This window comes from Benincasa hispida, chromosome 6 (genome assembly GCF_027475165.1).
Source record: "Benincasa hispida cultivar pf3 chromosome 6, pf3_genome.v1.1, whole genome shotgun sequence".
Classification (NCBI taxonomy): Eukaryota; Viridiplantae; Streptophyta; class Magnoliopsida; order Cucurbitales; family Cucurbitaceae; genus Benincasa; species Benincasa hispida.
In genome coordinates, this window is record NC_143483.1 from 25,883,388 (window position 1) to 25,904,328 (window position 20,941).

Sequence of the window (20,941 nt, forward strand, 5' to 3'; positions counted from 1 at the left end):
AGATTGAAAGTGGACATTTTTTTTCCTTGACATATTTATGAATAACTAGTACAAGTACTATGTGAGTTGAGGTATGTTCATTTTAGCTTAATTTTTCATTTTCCTAACAAGTGTACATATATATGTACTATAATAATTAAAATTTTAGAAGAGACCTAAAATAATTAAAATGTTCTTTTTTGTTATTATTCTTATTGTTTCTTGCTCAATTTTTTGTTTTTACTTACTCATTCAAAATTTTATGTTTGAAAATTTTTAATGCCTAAATTGAATTTTTGATAAAATTGATCTCTTTAGTTTAGTTAAAGAATTAAAACTGAGAAATATTTTTAATTTTTGAAATTGAAAAGGAAATTAAGTTTATAGAAAAACCCACAATTGTGGGATTTTTCCACTTGTGAAACAACTCACCTTCCACTTCAATTTCCATGAAATCAAAGAAGGAGGAGCTACTCTTGTTGAGATAATCTATGTGCTTGAAAGTCTTGCACAAAACTCACTTATCTCAGCTAAAGATTAGAGATGCAAAAGTTCTGTTTTTCTGGAAAAAAAATTGGTGAAGAAATGTTCTTCACTTGGTTGCTGTAAAACCAGCTTCTCCATCCAAATTCATTCCTTAATTCAGCTTGTTTTGAGTCCCACAACTCAATTTTAGGTCTGAAAGTAGAAAAGATCTAGTGGAGTTTCAAGACCAAAAGAGGAGAAGATTGCAACTGAATTTGAAGATTCAAGAAGATCTTCACATGTATTTATGAAACCCTCTTTTCATTTGATGTAATTATGCATACATTTTGTGGTGATGGCACATGGCAATATGTGGTGGTAATGTGGGAGATGTGGTTGTGATGCATGGGTGATACGTGGAGGTGTGTGGGAATGATGGTATGAAGAAATTGATGTAAATGTGAAAATTAAATTTAATGTTTTTATTTGTTGGAAATTAAAATAATGATAATATTGGAATTATTAAAAGGAATAAACAAATAATTATTTTAATAAAAATATGGGAAGTCAAAATTGAGAAGATACTTACTTGAAATTGAAAATTGAAGATGATAGCGGTGATTCAAAGAGGAAGAATTTGGAGAAAATAAGAACTTTCATTGAAATTTTACAAGTTCTTCCTTTTCTCGGGAAAAGTATTCAAAAGAAATTTACATAAGACCCATCCAAAAAAACCTCTGCCTTGGCTACTTACTACACTATTTACATAAAACAAGCCAAATTATTATTTACATCATGGGTTATAGGACACGTCTTTACAAAATATGACACTTAAAATCTAAAATTACACCTGTACAATACTTTGACACTTTAAGACCTAAAATAACGCACGTATAATACTTTATCTTCATTTGCAACTTGAGAATTTTGTCTTCTACTGACTGGATTGGTGGATTAGGTTTTAGTGTAAATGTGATGCATAAAATTTGCATATTCATTTTCATCCTCTTCTTCTTGAAGGTTTGATATATTTTCTTCTTGCTGGTAGTGGATTGAGACGAAATTCGTTGAATGATAACATTGAGTTTTTCTTCATTTGATACTTGTGTTATTGCAACCATTAGTCTTGATTTTTTAGTCGAGAATTGTTGACTTTTTTTTGTAGGTTTGGCTGAATGAACTCTAAACTAGAGAACCAGTGTGCGGAAGCGGATCGTTCCAAACTCCATTGAGAAAGAACACATACATTTACAGTTATTCAAAAATAGTTATGCACAAAGACTAAAATTACAACATGTTTCTTAAAGAACAAATAAGGGAATCGAGTATAATACCATTGAAGAACTCTTTCTTCACGTATTTCCCTTAATCAGTCTCCAACGCGTCCAAAGAAGAACTCAAACGCAACGATCAGAACTCGATCTCAACGATCAACTGAAAGATCCTTGATCTCAACAAGTGAAACTCGATCCTCAATCTCAACAAGTGAAACTCGATCCTTGATCCTCGAACACTAGCGAGTAAACAAGACGCCACCACAAGAGTTACCTTGGTATTCTCGGTAAGAGAATCTAGGAGTTGTGGGTTTTGTATGACTTTGGATAGAGGGAAGGAGGAAGTAAACGATCGAGTATACGACAGAAGAAGGAAGTCCATCGTATAGACTTGATACTTGATCGTTTAGTCTTTGTAAATTATCGTTTAGTGAAACATCTTTTACTCGATAGTGTTTTTCTTTTGTGAGAATGATTCAACCGAATGATCTTTGAATCTTATTGAAAAACAATTTTTTCTTTCTATCTCACAGTTACCATAAACTGTAAATAACCTCCCACTCAAGCGGTTATTGAAAAAAAGAATAATTAATTGTCACATAATTAATATATTATAAATAAATATAATAACTAACTCATCATATTATATTTATAACCTATAGTTTTAATATTACATTATATGCAATAAATAAACCATAATTCGTTTTCTATTTTATGGTATTTAATATAAATCACATTTATATTAATTCTTCCAATAATATATCAAATACATCATATCAATTATATCACATATAATTGAATCAATTTAATTATACCATATATAATCAAATTTCCTCTTGTTAATTTGAACACTTCAAACTAACCCAAGATCTGATTCTCAATTTGAACTCAGTGAGCTACCAAGGGGACCTTATGGACCTGTAGCTTGAAGCTCCAACGGTACCTGAATAACTGACTAAACTCTTTAATCACGATATCTACCATTTGTTAACTGCCAGACACTCCACTAAAGACCGACAGTTACACTTTTCACGCTATATATATATATATATATATATATATATATATATATATATATATGTATCCATTAAATATGACCAATCAACAGTGCGATGACCCTTCACAAATCACTTGTAAGTACAACTGGGCCAATTTACCGTTTTATCCCTATAGTTACATCTAACTCCTAAGTATCACTAATTTCTCTAATGAACAATAAGTCATAGTCCCACTATGACTGAGTCCTCTCTTCCCAGGAGAGGGTGTGGTCACTATATGTTCAAGACACAATATCAGCCCTTAAAGAACTAATTTATTTACTTACCCCTGCTTCGGGGAATGAGTGAATTCCGTCTCGTGTAGCTGAGTTCCTAACTCCCCAATCAGATGAATCCCCAAAATGGTAGGCTTGTTGAGTTGACAATCTGGCCACTCTCACCCATACAAATCAAATGACCGCTCTCATGAGTAGGAGTTCCCAACTTACTCAGGATTAAGGTCATGTCACCTATGGTAATTCTAATGAAATGTAAGTCTCAATTATCAATGACGTTATATAAAGAGACTAATCATTTTGTGGTTCGGTCTTATATAAACTCTTTGTATAGGATACCTCGCTTGCATGTCTCCACATAAATGATTAGGATTAGACCGTTTATAGCACTTTATAACCCTTGTAACATCTACAAAGCGGGTTGTATCCGTAATGTCACCAGGATAAGGTATCCCTCCTTATCCATTTACTACAGACCATTAAAGTTATTAATTTAAACAAGATACACCTGTATGTCTCTACATACTTGTTTAAATTTACATAAAATAACCTCGAATCTTAGTTTATTGGATTGAGCAAATGCTTATAAAATAACACTTATTTTATTAATAACAATATGTTTACAGAGTTTACAAACTACGAGACTATCAGGAGATTTAGGACACCATTCTCAATATTGGCTTCATGTTGTGGGGATAGATGGAGAACCATTTATCCACCACATTTTTTTTAAGCAATAGTTGTGTTGAATTTGTCCCACCACTTGACTTTGTATGTTTGGAAAAGGCGGGAGATTCCATTCGATTTTGTGATTGTGTAATTCCAGCAAAAGATCCATGCCAGATGAAAATAATTTGAAAAACGTCGAGTTAAGTCAATAGAATTTGAGAAAATATTATCTAAAAAGTATTTAAAACATTCAAATTGTATGGTAGGATGGCCTCATCAAGACCAAATATATCCTACCAATCATTAAATCATAATGAAAAATTTTGAATAAATGTTTCATCAAACATTATGAACCAGAAATTATTAAAACTTTTTAACCAAACACACATTGTAAAATGTATGAATAAATTTATGGAAGAAATTGATGAGAAAAACTTTTTTTGGTATAAATACTTTGGTTTCATTTGGTTGGAGTTAGAATACGAAGAATCTTGACTTTTGAAAAGGCAATTCTGTTAGAGTCATCTTTGTTTTTGTTACGAGTGATTTCAATTGGCGGTACCAATAAGAACAAATTCATAGAATAGACAAGTTTTTTGTGGATGATTTGGAAATGGAAATTTGACGAAAATGTTTTTTGGATTGTTTCATGATTTCTAGCTTAAGAGTTGTAATATATGAAGTTTGAGTTTTATTATGGTAAGAGGTAGATGAAGATGATCGACAATTAAAGATTTTGTTTGGGGGTATAACTTTTGAATTTTGAGAGTTTGAGTTTATGATGACTTGGACGTAAGTGGTTGGAGGAGAGGATGATTCCTCGATTTTGATAGGAGAAGAGTTGATTGTCAAGGCAAAGACCATGAAGGGATGGAAGATCCCAAAATTTGAAATTTATTTGATAATGGTATTGTTTGAGGATTTTTCCCTTTTCGATCCTCCATTGCTTGTGATAGTTCTCCTTTGAGAAATTCAAATGCTTGAGAGTACGAGGTTTTGGTTTGCAGAGGTGTTGATCGTTGTCGTTGTTCTTGATCACGATCATTCTTTTATTCTTTCTTACTAGTAGAATTCATTCATTCTTTTCTTTCTGTCTTTCACTCTTTCCTTGAAGAATTCTCTCGTGAGGTAATAAGGAATGAAGTTTGTACTTCCTTTTATAGTTTCAATTTTGAAGTCAAGATAGTATTGCTTTTCCATCTGACAAAAATTTGTCAAGAAACTAGATTTTTAATATATCAAAATGCTTTTATCGATTAAATCACTTTGAAAATAATTGAAAAATGAGATTATTCAGGAATGCACATTGAATGATAAGATTACGCATTGAGTTTCTGGTAGTAGATCCATAGTAAAAAAAGTGTTTGTGATTGTTCCATTATTTGTACATAAAAAATTGATAAAATCTCCTTTTTTTTATGGTTGAATAATTTGTCGTAGATCTTAGCTAGATACCGGAATGATATCTAACTTCGACCATTAATAGACTATTTGAGAATGCCATCATTAGCTAGATACCGGAATGATATCTAACTTCGACCATTAATAGACTATTTGAGAATGCCATCATATCTTATATCTGATGCATATATTTCTACGATGGATAATGGATGATGCGTGTGAATTGAGGATGGATAAATATGAAAGACTTTTGACTAGATCTTTTATGGCCACTACAACAAAGGTTTGATAAGATAACTTTAGTTAAGAGCCTTTTTACAAAAGGTTATTAAAAATCTTAAAGTTTTAGGCGGTAATATTATTTTGGCGCTTATTTTTAATGAAAAAAAAAGGAATTAAAATTCCCCCTCAAATCTTCACACGACCCAAATCTCGGCACGCGAAGGTTTTATCTTGCGTACTCCTAGGTCAGTGTTCTTCCTTCTATCTAAACCCTCTCTTTTCCTCTCTTCTTCACACTTTATTTTGAAAATTTGTAGGGCAATCGAAGGTTATGCTCTCCCGATTTTTTATCCTAATTTGGATTTTGTGGATTTTTGTAATCTTAAGTTGAATTTTGTGGCAAGCGAAGGTTTTCTCCTCTCTCGATTTCTTCTTCACACTTTCTTTTGTATTATCTTGACTTCCTTAGTTTCATCTTTTCAGTTTTCTGAAAAGTTTTAGGGTTCTTGATTTTGTTGATGTTGGGGATCTCGACCGATTGTTTCAATCTGAGGCAAGGTGGCACGGAGGCGCTTGGCTAAAGGCAAGGTGGTGCGGAGGTGCTCGACTATTTCAATCTAGCATTGAGACGGAGAAATTGCAAAATTAAAGAGTTCGCCAAAAATTTATAGGGTATGTTATAAATTTTTTAGGGTTTTGATCTAGCCAAATTGATGATGAACAAGTTGTGAAAGAAGTATACGAGAACTTGTGGTACGTTTCTTTATGATCTCCTGAGCTCAAATGGTTATTTCGTCATGCACTTCGCGTTATTTGTATCATCTCTGGCGATGCTCTAAATGCGGTTGGTGGGATACACAAGAATGCGATGGAAGCAACTAAAATCAAATAGAATCAATTAGCACTCTAATTACATTTAATTTGAGTTCTAAAGCATGTTTTTATAGAAAATCACAAGTAAATTTCAAGTTTAACATATCTTTGATGAAATTTTCTTGATCCAAGTTGATCTTCACACGATTTCAGCCAATTTGATAGGAAATTCATTAAGAGATCTTTTCTACCATTCTCAGTCTTGAATTTAAGTGGTAGAACTCAGATTTGAGTGAATTTGTGAAGGTGTTTTGTGAGTTTGAAGAGAGAAGAATAGAAAATTAGCAGAACCTTGTTTCCAACCAAAAATCTCAACCATCTCTATCCCTTCATTTTTCAGAGAGTTTTAATCACTTGCAGCATGCAAGCATTTCAGCTTCCCCAAGATGCCAGCAGCTTATACAATCAATTAGTGGAATTGTGTCTTTTTACATAAGGAACACCTCATGCTTGGAGAAAATATGGGAAAAACCCATTTTCTCCATTTTTTCAAATTTTCAATTTCAATTAATTCCAAATTAATTAAAACCTGATTTAATCCGTTTATAATTTAATCAAATCAAAATTCAATTTCTCAAATTGAATTAAAATTAGAATTAATTTGAATTTATAATTAATAAAACATATTTATTTAATTAATTAATTTAATATCAAATATTAAATTAATCATACATCTAATTTTCAACATGAATCTTATTTATGTAATTAATATTTAAATATTATAAACTCTCAATTTTGTTTGATTTCGATAAATTAAATGTTAATTATATCGAATAAAATAATACAAACCCTAATTTAAATTTAAACTTATTCAAACTCAAACTCTAATCTCAATTTGAACATATTCAAATTGAAATTAAATTTGAGCAATTCAAATTGATATCATTTCAAGTTCACTTAATTTATTAATTCAAGGTGTTCATGTTTCCAACGATTTAAGATTAATCGGCTAAAACTCTTTAGTCCAAATTAATCAGTATTTGTTAACTATCAAGTCACACTATTATAGCTCGATAGTTGCATTCCTCTCACTATAGATATATTTGTGTCCACATGATTTAACCATAATCAGTAAGTCGACCTTTCACAGATTGTTTGTAATAATGACTGGGTCAATATGATGTTTGACCCTCAATATTACGTCTCATTCCTTAAGTTCTTACTGATCCAATTTGGTTTATGATCCAATTACTAACTGGATCCCTCTCGAGTCAATGGGAGAGTGGAGCCTCTTATTCAAGACCTGGATTCAGTACTTAAGAGAACAACCTTTCTCCTATCCCTAAATCGGGTAGGCGTGAATTTCGTCTTGCACCCTATGTTCCTAGCTATTTACTCGGTCTTACCCTGAAAAAGAAGGCTTATTGAGTCGGTGTTGTTGAGCCAACTCTCACCTATGTAAATCTAAGGATAATCCTGAATAAACAGGAGTTCATAGTTAGCTCAGGATTAAGATCGAGTTACTTAAGTCATCTAAATGAAATAGTCAGTCTTAAATAGTAAACAGCATTATAGAGTAACAGTGACTTATGCAAACTCATTGCATAGGACGCTCCCACTCCTCATGTCAATACATGAACGAATTAGGATCACTTCATTTGTAGTACCTTTACAACAACTTGTAAACGTTACAGAGTTGGTCGCATCTAATAGTGTTGCCAGAATAAGACACCCAACCTTATTCATATACTATAGACCATTTTGGTTATTTACTCGAACTTGATCCATCTTTATGTCTCTACATAAAGTTGAAGTATTCATGTAATATCCATGAATCTTAGTTTATTGGATTTAGACGGTATGAATACAATTTAAAGATTCAATAACTTTATTGAAGAAATGTTGAATAACATCTTTATTGATGATAGAATGTGTTTAACTTTACAAACTATGAATTTTAGGACATACAACCCAATAGAGGGATGACTTTTAACATATTTAAGGAGTTTTAGTGTTGCTAATATCAAAAGATTGCAACAAAATCTCGCCAAGGTGTGTAGCTCCTCCAAAATTTAAGTGATTCTACTACTAATACCTCTATAGTGTTATTGCTTGCTTTGTCAACGTGTTTGGTATGAATAATATTTTATGCATTACTTCTACCTATTACTTATTGGGCATGCAGTATATAAGGAGGAGGATCACGTATCATTCTTGTGCTTAGTGTTTACATCTTGAATGCTCTTTGGTTCCTCAACTGAGATATACTAGTCAATATGGTTAATTGATTCTTTCCAAATAGAATTTTCCTATCATACTTCTACATGTCATTTTTCATCATTTGGTGCTATTTCTACTGCAGACTTTACCATCTAAAAAATTATGGGTCCAACTTTCTTTTTGGTGTTCTTAGGGATACATACCCTCTTTGCAGCTCAAATCCAAGTGTTTTTTTACCTTTTAATTAGAGTTTATTTGCGGCAAGGAATGATTGGGCATGTTGTAAACACTTTTTCTTCCATGCTCATCCCACTTTATTCTCCACTTTCAAATTTCACTTGTATTCTTATCAACTGTGGGGTATCTGTTCATTGAATTTTTCTTGGTTAATCTTGAATACTAGCAGGTTTTAGCACTATTTTGGTGAATATTAAGGTTTTCAAACCCTTTTGGGTTCGTTATTGTTGGTTTAAATTGAATTTCTAACTCTCATATTCTTGAATTATATGCTAAAAGAATGGAGACATTACTTGGTGAATTCTCGTATTCTTTCTTGTACACGCACATAGGAGATAGAAAATGATCGTTAATTTTCAAATCAACTACACAAGGAAGGAGATAATTAAGAGTAAGTAAAATCAATATGGAAAAGGGTAAGTCGATGGCACATTAATTTTTCCAACGGTCCTTTCCATAGTTGATAAGTTAAAGATGCAACTCAAATGGCTGCATGGTTAATCTGTCAAATGTAGGTCAATCTTGCTGAGATCATGCTTGGTGATATGTTGACTTTTCCTTGATTTTCTCTTGTTGATATGTGGTTGTATATTGGTGTGGTGAGTTGGCATTACTCGGTGATGTGGTGGATGATTTGGAGTTGTTGTTATGCTATGGGGAAGAGTCAATCACTACAACAAATGCTTGATGACATAGCTTTAATTGTGAGGTTCTTTTTATGAAGTTAATGATTAGCTATGTGTGAGATCATTGAATCTGTAGTACATTGTGTTTCGTTATACAGAAGTTTTTACGAAATCGACAATTAAAGAACACAAAAAGGAACGTAGAGATAGAGAAGATCGACAATTTGAGAGAATGTTTTCAGAAAATTACATCAAAACGATGCCTCTAAGGTTAGAGAGTTTATATAACGCACCACTCTAAACCTTAGGGTCAAAATCGTAGATAACTATAAATAAATAAATATGCTGAATACGAAATCTGAATAGGTTGGTTGTTCGAGACCCCCGTATTTGATTGTTTGAAGTGCCAACAAACAGATTCAAGGCATTTCAACAGAAGCTTTACGTTGGGGCGTACTTTTTCCACATTCCAACTTCGAGTCTTCTGCAGACGAAGCTGTGCTTGTCACTGGTAAGAATTTCATGTGTATTACTTTTCCTTTCACCTAAATAATTAAGCATCGTTTCTCTGAGTAATCAAGTGTCGTTACTTTTCTTTTCACCTTACTTATTCCTATAGCTTGGGTGGATCGATAAAGTTGTTATGCTTAAGATTTTGGTGCTTATGAGATTTTTCTTTTCCTTTAGACCAAAGCTGAGTAGCATGATTTGTGCTGAAATAACCATGCTTCTTATTTATTTATCTATTCATCTTTATTTATGTTTGTTAATTAGCATTTTTCTTATCTTAACAAAGTTTATGTTTTCTAACTTTGCTCATTATGAAAGAGTTGCTAACATTCTCTTTTGTGCTTCTATAGCTGTTGAGTTTTGCTAACATTCTCTTTTGTGCCTCTATAGCTGTTGAGTTTTTCTTTCTCTTTGTGGATTAACGTCATTTTATTTCCGATATAAGCGTGAGATTAGTACAAAGGAATTATAAAATTTTGTATATGACTTGTGGGTCATAACATATTTAATTCATGGTGGAAAAAGTTTCTTAATGTTATTGCATTAGATATTTTGATGTTTACAAGTTTATAAGTTACTTAGGATTGATCTTTTGACACTTTATTTGGAAAAAGATGCAGGTTGTTCTCTTCGAAGTTTATAACATTTTAAGTTTATTTGAAAAGCATATGACAAACCTCTTTAAGATCCTATTATATAAGATAAATTTTCCAATTGAATTAGGTTTCTATTGTATTTCTCTCAATTTTGATAAGCTTATTTGTAATTATTGCATCGATTATAATAAACGCCTAGCGCTCTAAATAAAAGCTTATATCAACCATATATATCTAAGCGGAAAAAACGAAAATTTCTACTCTCGTTGTGTTGACAATAAAAACTTTATCGATTTGACTATCATTCACTATGTTCTTCTTCTTTTTGCCTACTTTATAGAATCATCTTAAATTTGGAAACGATATTTTATTTGTACCATTGGTATTGTTGTACAAATTTATGGTTTCATTGATAGATTTCCTTCTTGTTTTCCATATGGAGTCATAAGGGTTAGAGTGGGATGTTGTCTTCATAATTAAGGTAATTAAAACTCGAAAGATATGGTGTCTTTTAAGTTCATTGCCCTGTTATTTCACTCCATTTATTCTATTCACAGATTGTTATTATACAAAATTCTAAGGATTTACATAGTTGCTCTGTCAATTTGAACATGTAGCCATTGCAAGTATATGTTGAAATAAGCTTGCACTCATTGATATTTGTGTGTAGTAGTATATAGCACCTCTTCCTAGTGATGTTATAATCCTAGGAAAATATTTTCAGCTACACTTTGTCCATGATCCTTTATGGTAGAAAGACTTTTATATCATAGTTTCTTTGGGAAGGGCTCTGTCAACCCTTTTGCCTTCAAGGTTGTTCAGCTTTCATATTTCTCTATACTATCTCCATTGCTCTAAAATAATAATAATAAAAAACAAAAAATGTTGAAGTACATTTGAAAATTGAAAGCAAAAATTACCTTAGAAGAGATCTTAATACAACCACCATGTCTTCAACTAGGGTCAATGAAAATATGAAATAACTAAGGCATAATGGGTTTAAGCCATAATGTCTAAGTTTTAACGTTCTACGAGTTAGCTTAGCAACTAAATGTGGTAGGGTCTAATGATTGTCCCACTAGAATTGTCAATGTATGTGTAGACTAGCTCGAATAGGTCCTTAGTATAGTCTCTCTGTTTAGCATATCTAGAAGTTGTGTTCCTTTTTGCTTTTTGAGTTCCTCCTTCTTTTGAGGTATTTGGCCCCATTTTTTGTAACTTTAGCTTATGGTACATTAATATGGCTAATAAACCTGAAGAGATGTCTCACATTTTATCTCTTTGAATTGGTGTATTTTGTGGAACACTAATCGGTGAAAAGGGAACCAATATCATCTTTTCGCGTTAATAGGCCTATACTTCAGTTTGTTGATTCTTGCAAGCTATGAAGCACAGATACTTCATGTGAGGCAAAGAATCAGTATCAGACACGTATTGGATACTGATACTTCCAGATACTTCTCAGATACGTATCTGACACGCGATTTGACGTATCTATTTCTATGAGTACTTTTCTTTAAAAGAAAAAAGACAAGTAACATCTAATCTTTCCCAATTTAAAATTAGGCAACCTATTTAAAAAACTCACTACTCGAGTTCAAAACTAAAAGAAAAAAAATAAATAACGGACCAAATCCTAGACTAGAATCATCTAATCTCCATCTTCACATTTGAGTCCCTACAAAATCCATCAAAATATAAACCATTTGGATATCTTCAACAATAAGTTCTTCGTTTATCTTCATACTCTTTTCTCTAATCTTTTTTTTCTTCTTCTTCTTCTGGACAATATGAGTCACTTTTCTATTCCATTTTATTAACTATTGTACTTCAACATCTTAAATGTTGCTTTTTTGTATTGTATTTTAGTGTTTGTATTCTATTGTATGCTATTGTTATTAACTTGTATGCTAAATTTATCTATATCCTATACTTTTTTAAAGAAAAATAATGTATTTTCAACGTATCAGTATCCTCATTTTTTTAGAAATATATATATATATATAAATGATGCATCCTTAGATATATCGGTATTTTAGTTTTTTTAGAAATTGACGAATCGTCGTATCCGATCGTATCCGTATCGTGTAGCCGTATCTGTATCTGTGCTTCTTAGCTTACAAGTAATTCAAGATGGTATGGGTAAATGTTATGTGGTGATCATTTCATATGCAAAGAAGCTCGTGTGATTTGGACTTGACCCGTCGTCGAAAATGTGGTTGTAGAAGATTTGGTTGGAGAGTAACTTTAGAACTTTTCGAAGCTTAGTGAGTTAATTAATTAACTTCTTTGTCTCTTAAGTACATTGCCTTGTTATTTCACTCCATTTATTCTATTCATAGATTGCTATTATACAAAATTCTAAGGATTTTCAGAGTTGCTTTGTCAATTTGAACATGTAGCCATTGCAAGTATATGCTGAAATAAGCTTACACTCACCGATATTTCATGTTATCATATGCTGAAATAAGTTATGTTATCATAACTTTTAGGACTACATAAAATGGACTAACTTTGGTTACAGTCCTTTATATAGTTCTTCAATAAACATACAAAGCAAGCATTAATCTAATATTGTCATAAAATGAAATTCTAGTGATTAATTATAATTTTTTTTAAGTAATGAAACAACATAGATATAGATACAATAATAAAAGTCTAAAGACCTGTAGTAATATTTTACATATTGGATTGGATTAAATAGAGAAAATCAAATCCGTTTCTAAATTACGAATACTTATGGCATGTTTTTGAGCGATTCTAGAAAGGTTAAAATCACTTTTATCATTTTTAGAATCACTTGATACATGTTTTTAATCATTTCAAATCAAATTTAATCATGTGAAAAATGTATTTAAAAATGTAAAATAATTAAAATCACACCTTTTCATGTTCAAACTTCGAAATCACTCTCAAACACATGTTTAAGGACTAAAAATCAATTTAATGTTTAGTTACACATCTTAAAACATAATTTTCATATTACTAAATTGATTTCAAACTATTTTTTAAATTCCACATTCCCATTCCACTTATTTAGCATTTTTCTTGATGGTGTGGAGGCATGGAGAAATATTATAATTGATAGATAAAGCAAGTCGTGTTGATGGATCCTTGTAGTAATCTATCTTTTATTTTTCATACATTATTTTCTTGCAATTGGATTGAATTTATTTTTCTCTTTACATCTTTCATTATTTTCCTTTGAAGCTTTTATTATTGCTAACATTTGAAAAATGTTTGCTAAAGATTGGATACATGCATCTACACAGGTACAAAAGATTGAAAGTTAAAAGTATTGGTGTAATAAACAATAATTTGTCAAGTCTGAACATTAAAATTTTTATTTTATTGTTTAGAGCCACCGATGAGTATATGAAAGGCATTAGATTTTGTAGAAAAAGTGAAGAAGGATGCAGGAGATGTGGAAATAATTATGTGTCCTCGCAAAGATCGGAGGAACATGAATCATCGTACATTTGATGTTGTTTATGAGCATTTAGTCATTAAAAGAATGGACCCGATATATAAAATTTGGTATCATCATGGTAAGTAAGTTTTTGCAAGGGACGAACTTGAGGACGTATATAAGTTTGATACATTTAACATGTACAGATCTGTATATGAAAAAGAATAAGTGGATAATGGTGATCCTTGCTCATCAAGTATTGATAATGAACTTAATAAAAAAAAAAAATGGAAGATGCAAAGACCCTATCCAGAGAGTACAAAATTCACAAAGATGTCAGCTTGCCTTATATAAACTAAAAGCTATGAGTGGTTGGTCAGATAAAAGTTTCAATGACTTGTTGGAACTATTGCATGATATGCTACCTTTAAACAATGTTATCCCAAGATCCATTTATGATGTTGGGAAAATTTTCAAGACATTTGATTTGGGATATCAAAAGATTCACGTATGTATAAATGATTGTTACCTATTTCGAAAGGAAAATGAGAACTTAAAAACATCCCACATTTTGATTCGTCTATATGGTTGATGGATGCTCGTACTAAACAAATTAGACAAGATGTGTCTGCTAAAGTTTTAAGATATTTTCCTATCATATCAAGGTTGAAGCGAATGTTTAATACCTACGAAATTCCTAAGAACTTCTTATGGCATTCAAACCATAAAAGTAGTGATGGTAAGATGCGACATCCAGTTGATTCAATAATATATGAAGTAATCAATAGGAAATGACCATATTTTTCTATGGACCCATGTAATTTAAGTTTTGGGCTTGCGACTGACGGTTTTAAACCATTTTCTAACTTGAGTAGCAGGTATAGTTGTTGGCCAGTAATGCCTGCTACATACAATTTACCTCCATGGTTAGCATAAAAAAGGAAAATATAATGTTGACGTTACTAATTCTAGGCCCCAAACAACCTAGTAATGATATTGATATCTTTTTGCAACCTCTTGTTGAAGATTTACAAGAATTATGGGCAGGAGTATCATATTATAACATAGTTAGCAAAACATCTTTTAGTTTAAGAGTCGTTCTCATGTGGACTATTAATGATTTTTTCAGCATATGGAAATCTTGGTGGGTGCACAACAAAAGGTAAAACTGCATGTCATACATATGGAGATGAAACTGTTGCAGTTTGTTTAAAAAATAGTAGAAAATTTTCCTACATGAGGCATCAACATTTTCTACCATCTCCTCATCTGTATAGAAGAAAGAAGGTTTGATGGAAAAGTAGAATAAGGTATGTCACCTAAGTTTATGAGTGGTAAGAAGGTTTATTTACGTCTTACGAAGTTAAAAAATAGTTGGGAAAAGTATAACAAGAGAAAGCGAAATTAAAAGTAAATGAAATGTGGAAAAAAGATTAATCTTCTTTGACTTACCTTATTGGAAGGTAAATCATCTCCCTAATCTACTATGCCATATTATACTTATGTTTAAGGATTATGAGAAAGTAAACATTCCTTCAACATAACTAACTATTATTCTTTTAGTCTTGAAATAGGAGCTAGTGTTATGCCATAATATTGATGTCATGCATGTCGAAAAGAATGTTTACAAGAGCATTGTGGGGACTTTATTAGGCATTGACAAGAAAACTAAAGATGGAGTGAATCCACGAAAAGACTTGGAGGTAATGAGTATAAGAGTTGACTTAAATCTACAACAAAGAGGAAATCAAATATACCTTTCTACAACCCTACATACATTTTTTAAATCTGAGAAACAATCTTTTTTGTAAAATATTGTACAAGATTATGGGATTGAAATCTCATGATTTTCATGTATTAATGCAACAATTTCTACCTATGGCATTCAATGGATTGCTACCAAAAGGGCTAAGAAATATAATAAAGAGATTGTGTTTGATCTTCAATAAACTTTGTCAACGTATGATTGATAGAGAGCAATTGATAGAGATTGAAAAAGAAGTTGTTGAAATATTGTGCCTTCTTGAAATATTTTTTTCCTCCTTCATTTTTCGACATAATGACACACTTGATTGTTCATTTGGGACGTAAAGCTCGATTATGTGGACCCGTTCAATTTCGTTGGATGTATCCATTTGAAAGGTAGTGTATTATAAATAACTGCAAAGTAATGTCATTATGTAATTATGATCAACTTATTGACTTAGAACATGAAGGTGCTCAAAGGATATGTTAGGAATCGAGCATGACTAGAAGGATGTATTGATGAATGTATCAACTTTTCTAATAGATTTTTTAAAGAGCCACTAGAAGTTTTTCAAAAAGAACATCGCAATAAAGACTTGATTAGTGATTTCATTCTTGAAGGTTGTCTAATATAGGTAGGACATCAATTGCAATGGATGATGATGATTTAATGAATGCACATTGATATGTGTTATGTAACATTGCTGAAATAGAACCATATGTAGAGTAAGTTGTATTTCAATATGAAGTATTAGTCCCTTCATTTTTACTGTAGAATAAACATTGAACTAAGTATCTCTATAGGATGCATATGAATGAGTTACTTGTCTCAAATAGAAGACTTGCAAAAGATAATGGCTTATTGTGGAAACTACACTCCGACCAATTCCCTTCATGGTTAAAATCAAAGGTGTGTTATTGGTCATTATGCTTTAGTTGATTAGCTTGACAAGAATAAGTGTTGACATAAAAAAAATTAACCAGACTATTTGGATTTGATAGCTTGAATTTGATTCATCAACCACTAAAGATTCAAAGTTAGTAAGATGACTTGCAAATGGTCCTAGAAAATATGTGATGACTTACATGGGTTTTATTATTAATGGTCAAAGATTCCACGTAAAGAGCATTGAAAGATTGACTCAAAATAGTGGTATCTTTATTCAAGCAAATACATTATGTAGATCAAGTTCTAGAGATGAAGCTCAAGTTATTGATAAGGTCACTTATTATGGTGTGTTGACCCAAATTATTATATTAGACTATTATGTACACAAAATTCCCATTTTTAGGTGTGATTGGGTGAATGTTCCAAATGGTGCGAAAGTTGATGATGGTTTTGTTGGAATTGGTGTCCTAATTCTTTCGGAGTCTCGTTGTTTTGTAAAGATACACATTGTTTAATGAATAAAATAAGTGTTATTTAATTCTGGCATTTACTCATATCCAATAAACAAAGCTCCTTGGTTATCTTATGTGAACTTAAGCATGTATATGTGATATACAAGTGGATCATGCCTTAAGTGATAACCTAAATCGGTATGTAGTATAAGAATTAAGGTGGGATACCCGATCCTGGTGACAATACGGATACGGCCTGCTTTGTAGAGGTTTGCAAGTGTTGTAAACTACTACAGATGGTAGATCCTGACCATTCGTATGGAGAAGTGAAGGGGGTGTCCTATACAAAGAGTTTGTATAAGACCTGGACCACGAGATGACTAGACTCTGTATATAACGCCGTTAATACTAGAGACTTGCATCTCACCTAACGATCATAGGTGACACGACCTCAATCTTGAGTGTTTTGTGAACTCTTGCCTTTGAGGACGGTCCTTTGATTAGTATGGGTGAAAGTGGCCAGATTGCCAACTTAACATTCCTACCTTTATAGGGACTTATCTGATCTGGGAGCTGAGAACTCAATCCACAAGATGGAATTCACTCCTTTCCCATAGCAAGGATAAGTAGAGAGATTGCTCCCTTAAGGGCTGATTCCGTGGCTTGAACATAGTGGCCACAACTTCTCTTTGGAAGAGAAGACTCAATCATAGTAGGACTATGATTTATGTTCATTAGAGGGATTAGTGGTACTTAAGAAGACAGATGTAACTACAGGGGCATAACAGTTATTGACCCAGCTATACTTACGAGCGATCTGTGAAGGGTTGTCGCAATGCTGATTGGTTAAGATGGACACATAATATATCTGTGGTAAGGAGAGCTCAACTATCGGTCTTTAGTGGAGTGCCTGATAGACTGACAGTTAACGGATGGTGGATCCCTGTCTAAAGAGTTTAGTTAGTTATTCACGTACTGTTGGAGCTTTGAGCTACAGGTCCATGAGGTCTCCTTGGTAGCTCAATTAATTCAGTTGGATTAGTTCTTGATGTTGATTTGAAATGTTCAAATTGACAAGAGGTATTTTGATTATATATGATATAATCGGTATGATGTATAAGATACATCTAGTGGAGGATTGATGTAAATGAGATTTACATTAAGTACCATGGAATAGAAAAAGAACTATGGTTTATATGTTTCATGAGATGAAATATTAAAACTATAGGTTATAAATATAGTATGATAAGTTGGTTATTTATAATGATATTAATTATTGGATAATTAATTCTTTTTCTTTTAAATAACCAAAGTAGTGGGTGGTTATTGGATCATGGTAACCGTGAGTTTAAAAGGAAAGTAGTTTCCTATTTTGAAAAGAAGTTTTTACAAAAGTTTGAAAAGGTTTTTGAGTTTTCTCTCGGCATATAGAAACTCACAGTGGTCGTCAAGTAAATACAGATTTACTAAACGGCGGTTGGGTGAGCTAAACGATTATGCAGTATTTACTAAACGATCGCAAAGCTTTGCTAGACGATCGTTGGCCCAAGGTAAACGATCTTGTAGTGTCTATAGGCGACAGACCGAGCTAGACGATGAGCTAAACGATCGCATAGCTTTTTCTAGATGATCGCATAGCTTTATCTAAACGATTGGGCATTGACCTATACGATAGGTCTCTACCATCTCCCACTTGCCCAGTCGTGTACGTGATCATTATTTCCTCCGTTCGTCTGCCTCACACCAAGTCCGAATAGAGCCCACCCTCTGGATTCTCACACCGAGAATACCAAGGTCGCCTTGTTAGTGGTGTCAGACTCAACTTGACACCGTCGAGGTTTTTTGGAGGCCATTCGTGATGCTGTGGAGGCCGTTCGTGTTGTGGAGGAGTTTGTAACTGAGGAGATCGTTGAGGATGAGCGCGAAGTGTTCGTGTGGTGTTCATGCTGTGTTGCAGTTGTGTAGATCAAGCGTTTGTGATTGCTGATTGTTCGAGCGGTCGCGCAACGGAGCGTGGAGACACATCCAACTATGTGCGTAAAGTTTTACTTTCTATTCATGTGTATTATTCATGCTGTAATTTCTGTATGAATCACATAACTGCTTGTTTGAAGTCGATTGTAAATGTTATGTTCATTCATGATTATAATTTGGAATAGTCTTGTTCTGCTGCTCAGGATTAAGATCGAGTTATCTAGGTCATCTAGGTGAAATAGTAAGTCTTAAACAGTAAATAGTGTTATAAAGTAAGAGTGACTTATTTCTTGGTCCTGATCTTATGCAAACTCATTGTATAGGACGCCACCACTCCTCATGCCATAACATGTACGAATTCGGATCACATCGTATGTAGCACTTTACAACTTTTTGTAATAACACAGAGTAGGCCGCATCCAATGGTGTTACCAGAATAAGGTACCCAACCTCATTCATGTACCATAGATCATTTTGACTATTTACTCGAAACCGATCCACTCTTATATCTCCACATAAAGTTCAAGTACTCATACAATAGTCATGGGTTTTAGTTTATTGGATTTAGACTTACAATTTATAAGATCAATAACAAGTATATTGATAATAGAAAATGTTTATCATTTTACAAACTGCGAGTTTTAGGACATAAAACCTAACAATACTCCCACTTGGACTAAAACTCCAATAGATCAATATATACAAATGTATACAATGTTGAGTATACATGGAGAGAATAAAATGTACAACTACAATAAACTAAGGCACTACAATACCCATAAATACTCCCGCTTGCCCTAGTGATACAAAACCCATAGACCTAGTCCTACTAGGTGACCCTCGAACACTTTAACCGAGAGGGTCTTCCTAAATGGATCAGCTAAGTTGTCTTAGGAAGCAATCTGAATGACAATGACGTATCCTCTGTGTACAATCTCCCTGATGAGATGGTACTTCCGTTCAATATGCTTTCCTATTTTATGGCTTCGTGGTTCCTTTGAATTTACAACTGCTCCACTATTGTCACAATAGAGAATGACAGGCAGGTGCATGTTAGAAACTACTTCCAGATCTGTCAGGAACTTTCTGAGCCATACTGTTTCTTTTGCTGCTTCGCTTGCAGCTACATACTCATCTTCTATTGTGGAGTTCGCAATACAACTTTGCTTGATGCTTCTCCACACAATTTCTTTTCCGTTCAGAGTGAATACTGACCCCGAAGTTGATTTCCTTGAATCAATATCGGTCTGAAAGTTGGAATCGGTGTATCCAGTAAGGATCATATTCTTAGGACCATACACGAGCATAATCTCTCGTTCTCCGAAGATACTTGAGAATGTTTTTAACAGCAGTCCAATGGTCATGATCAGGATTGGATTGAAATCTACTGACAATTCTTACGACATAGCATATGTCGGGACGAGTACACAATATAGCATACATCAAAGTCCCAACTGCAGATGCATATGGAATTCGATTCATCTCCTTAACCTCTTGAGGTGTCTTAGGACTCTACTCCTTAAACAAGTGAATTCCATGCCCGAAAGGTAAAGATCCTTTCTTGGAATTTTGCATTTTATACCTAGACAACATCTTGTATATATAAGATGCTTGAGATAATGTCAATGTTCTATTCTTGCGATTCTGAACTATTTGGATTCCAAGAACATATTGTGCTTCTCCCAAATCTTACATTTGGAATTGTGAAGCCAACCATTTCTTAACATCAGCTAGATATTCTACCTCATTCCCAATGAGTAGAATATCATCAACATACAACACCAGAACAGCGACAGTTTTGTTGACAATTTTATTGTAGACACAGGGTTCGTCAATATTTTGTTCAAAACCATAAGATTTGATCGCAACGTCAAATCTCATATTCCAGGATCTAGAAGCTTGTTTTAATCCATAAATGGATTTATTAAGCTTGCAAACTTTTTGCTCTTGACCCTGCTGTATAAACCCTTCTGGTTAAGACATATAGATACTCTCTTCAAGATAGCCATTCAAAAAAGCTATCTTGACATTCATTTGCTATATTTCATAATTATAAAATGTGGCTATGGACAAGAGTATTCTAATAGACTTTATCATGGCAACTGGAGAGAAAGTTTCTTCAAAATATAACCACTCTCTTTGGGTAAACCCTTTTGCCACAAGTCTAGCTTTGTAGGTCTGTACCT

General features: G+C 32.9%; 1 long non-coding RNA gene across 1 annotated transcript; it reads left to right on the forward strand.

The window, feature by feature from the left end:
* The first annotated feature begins 5,409 nt into the window (after positions 1-5,409).
* Positions 5,410-9,752, forward strand: LOC120080108 (uncharacterized). The gene is made up of 4 exons (XR_016529945.1): positions 5,410-5,528; positions 5,601-5,692; positions 5,767-9,449; positions 9,546-9,752. It is a non-coding gene; the product is annotated as an uncharacterized LOC120080108 (long non-coding RNA).
* Positions 9,753-20,941: the final 11,189 nt, after the last annotated feature.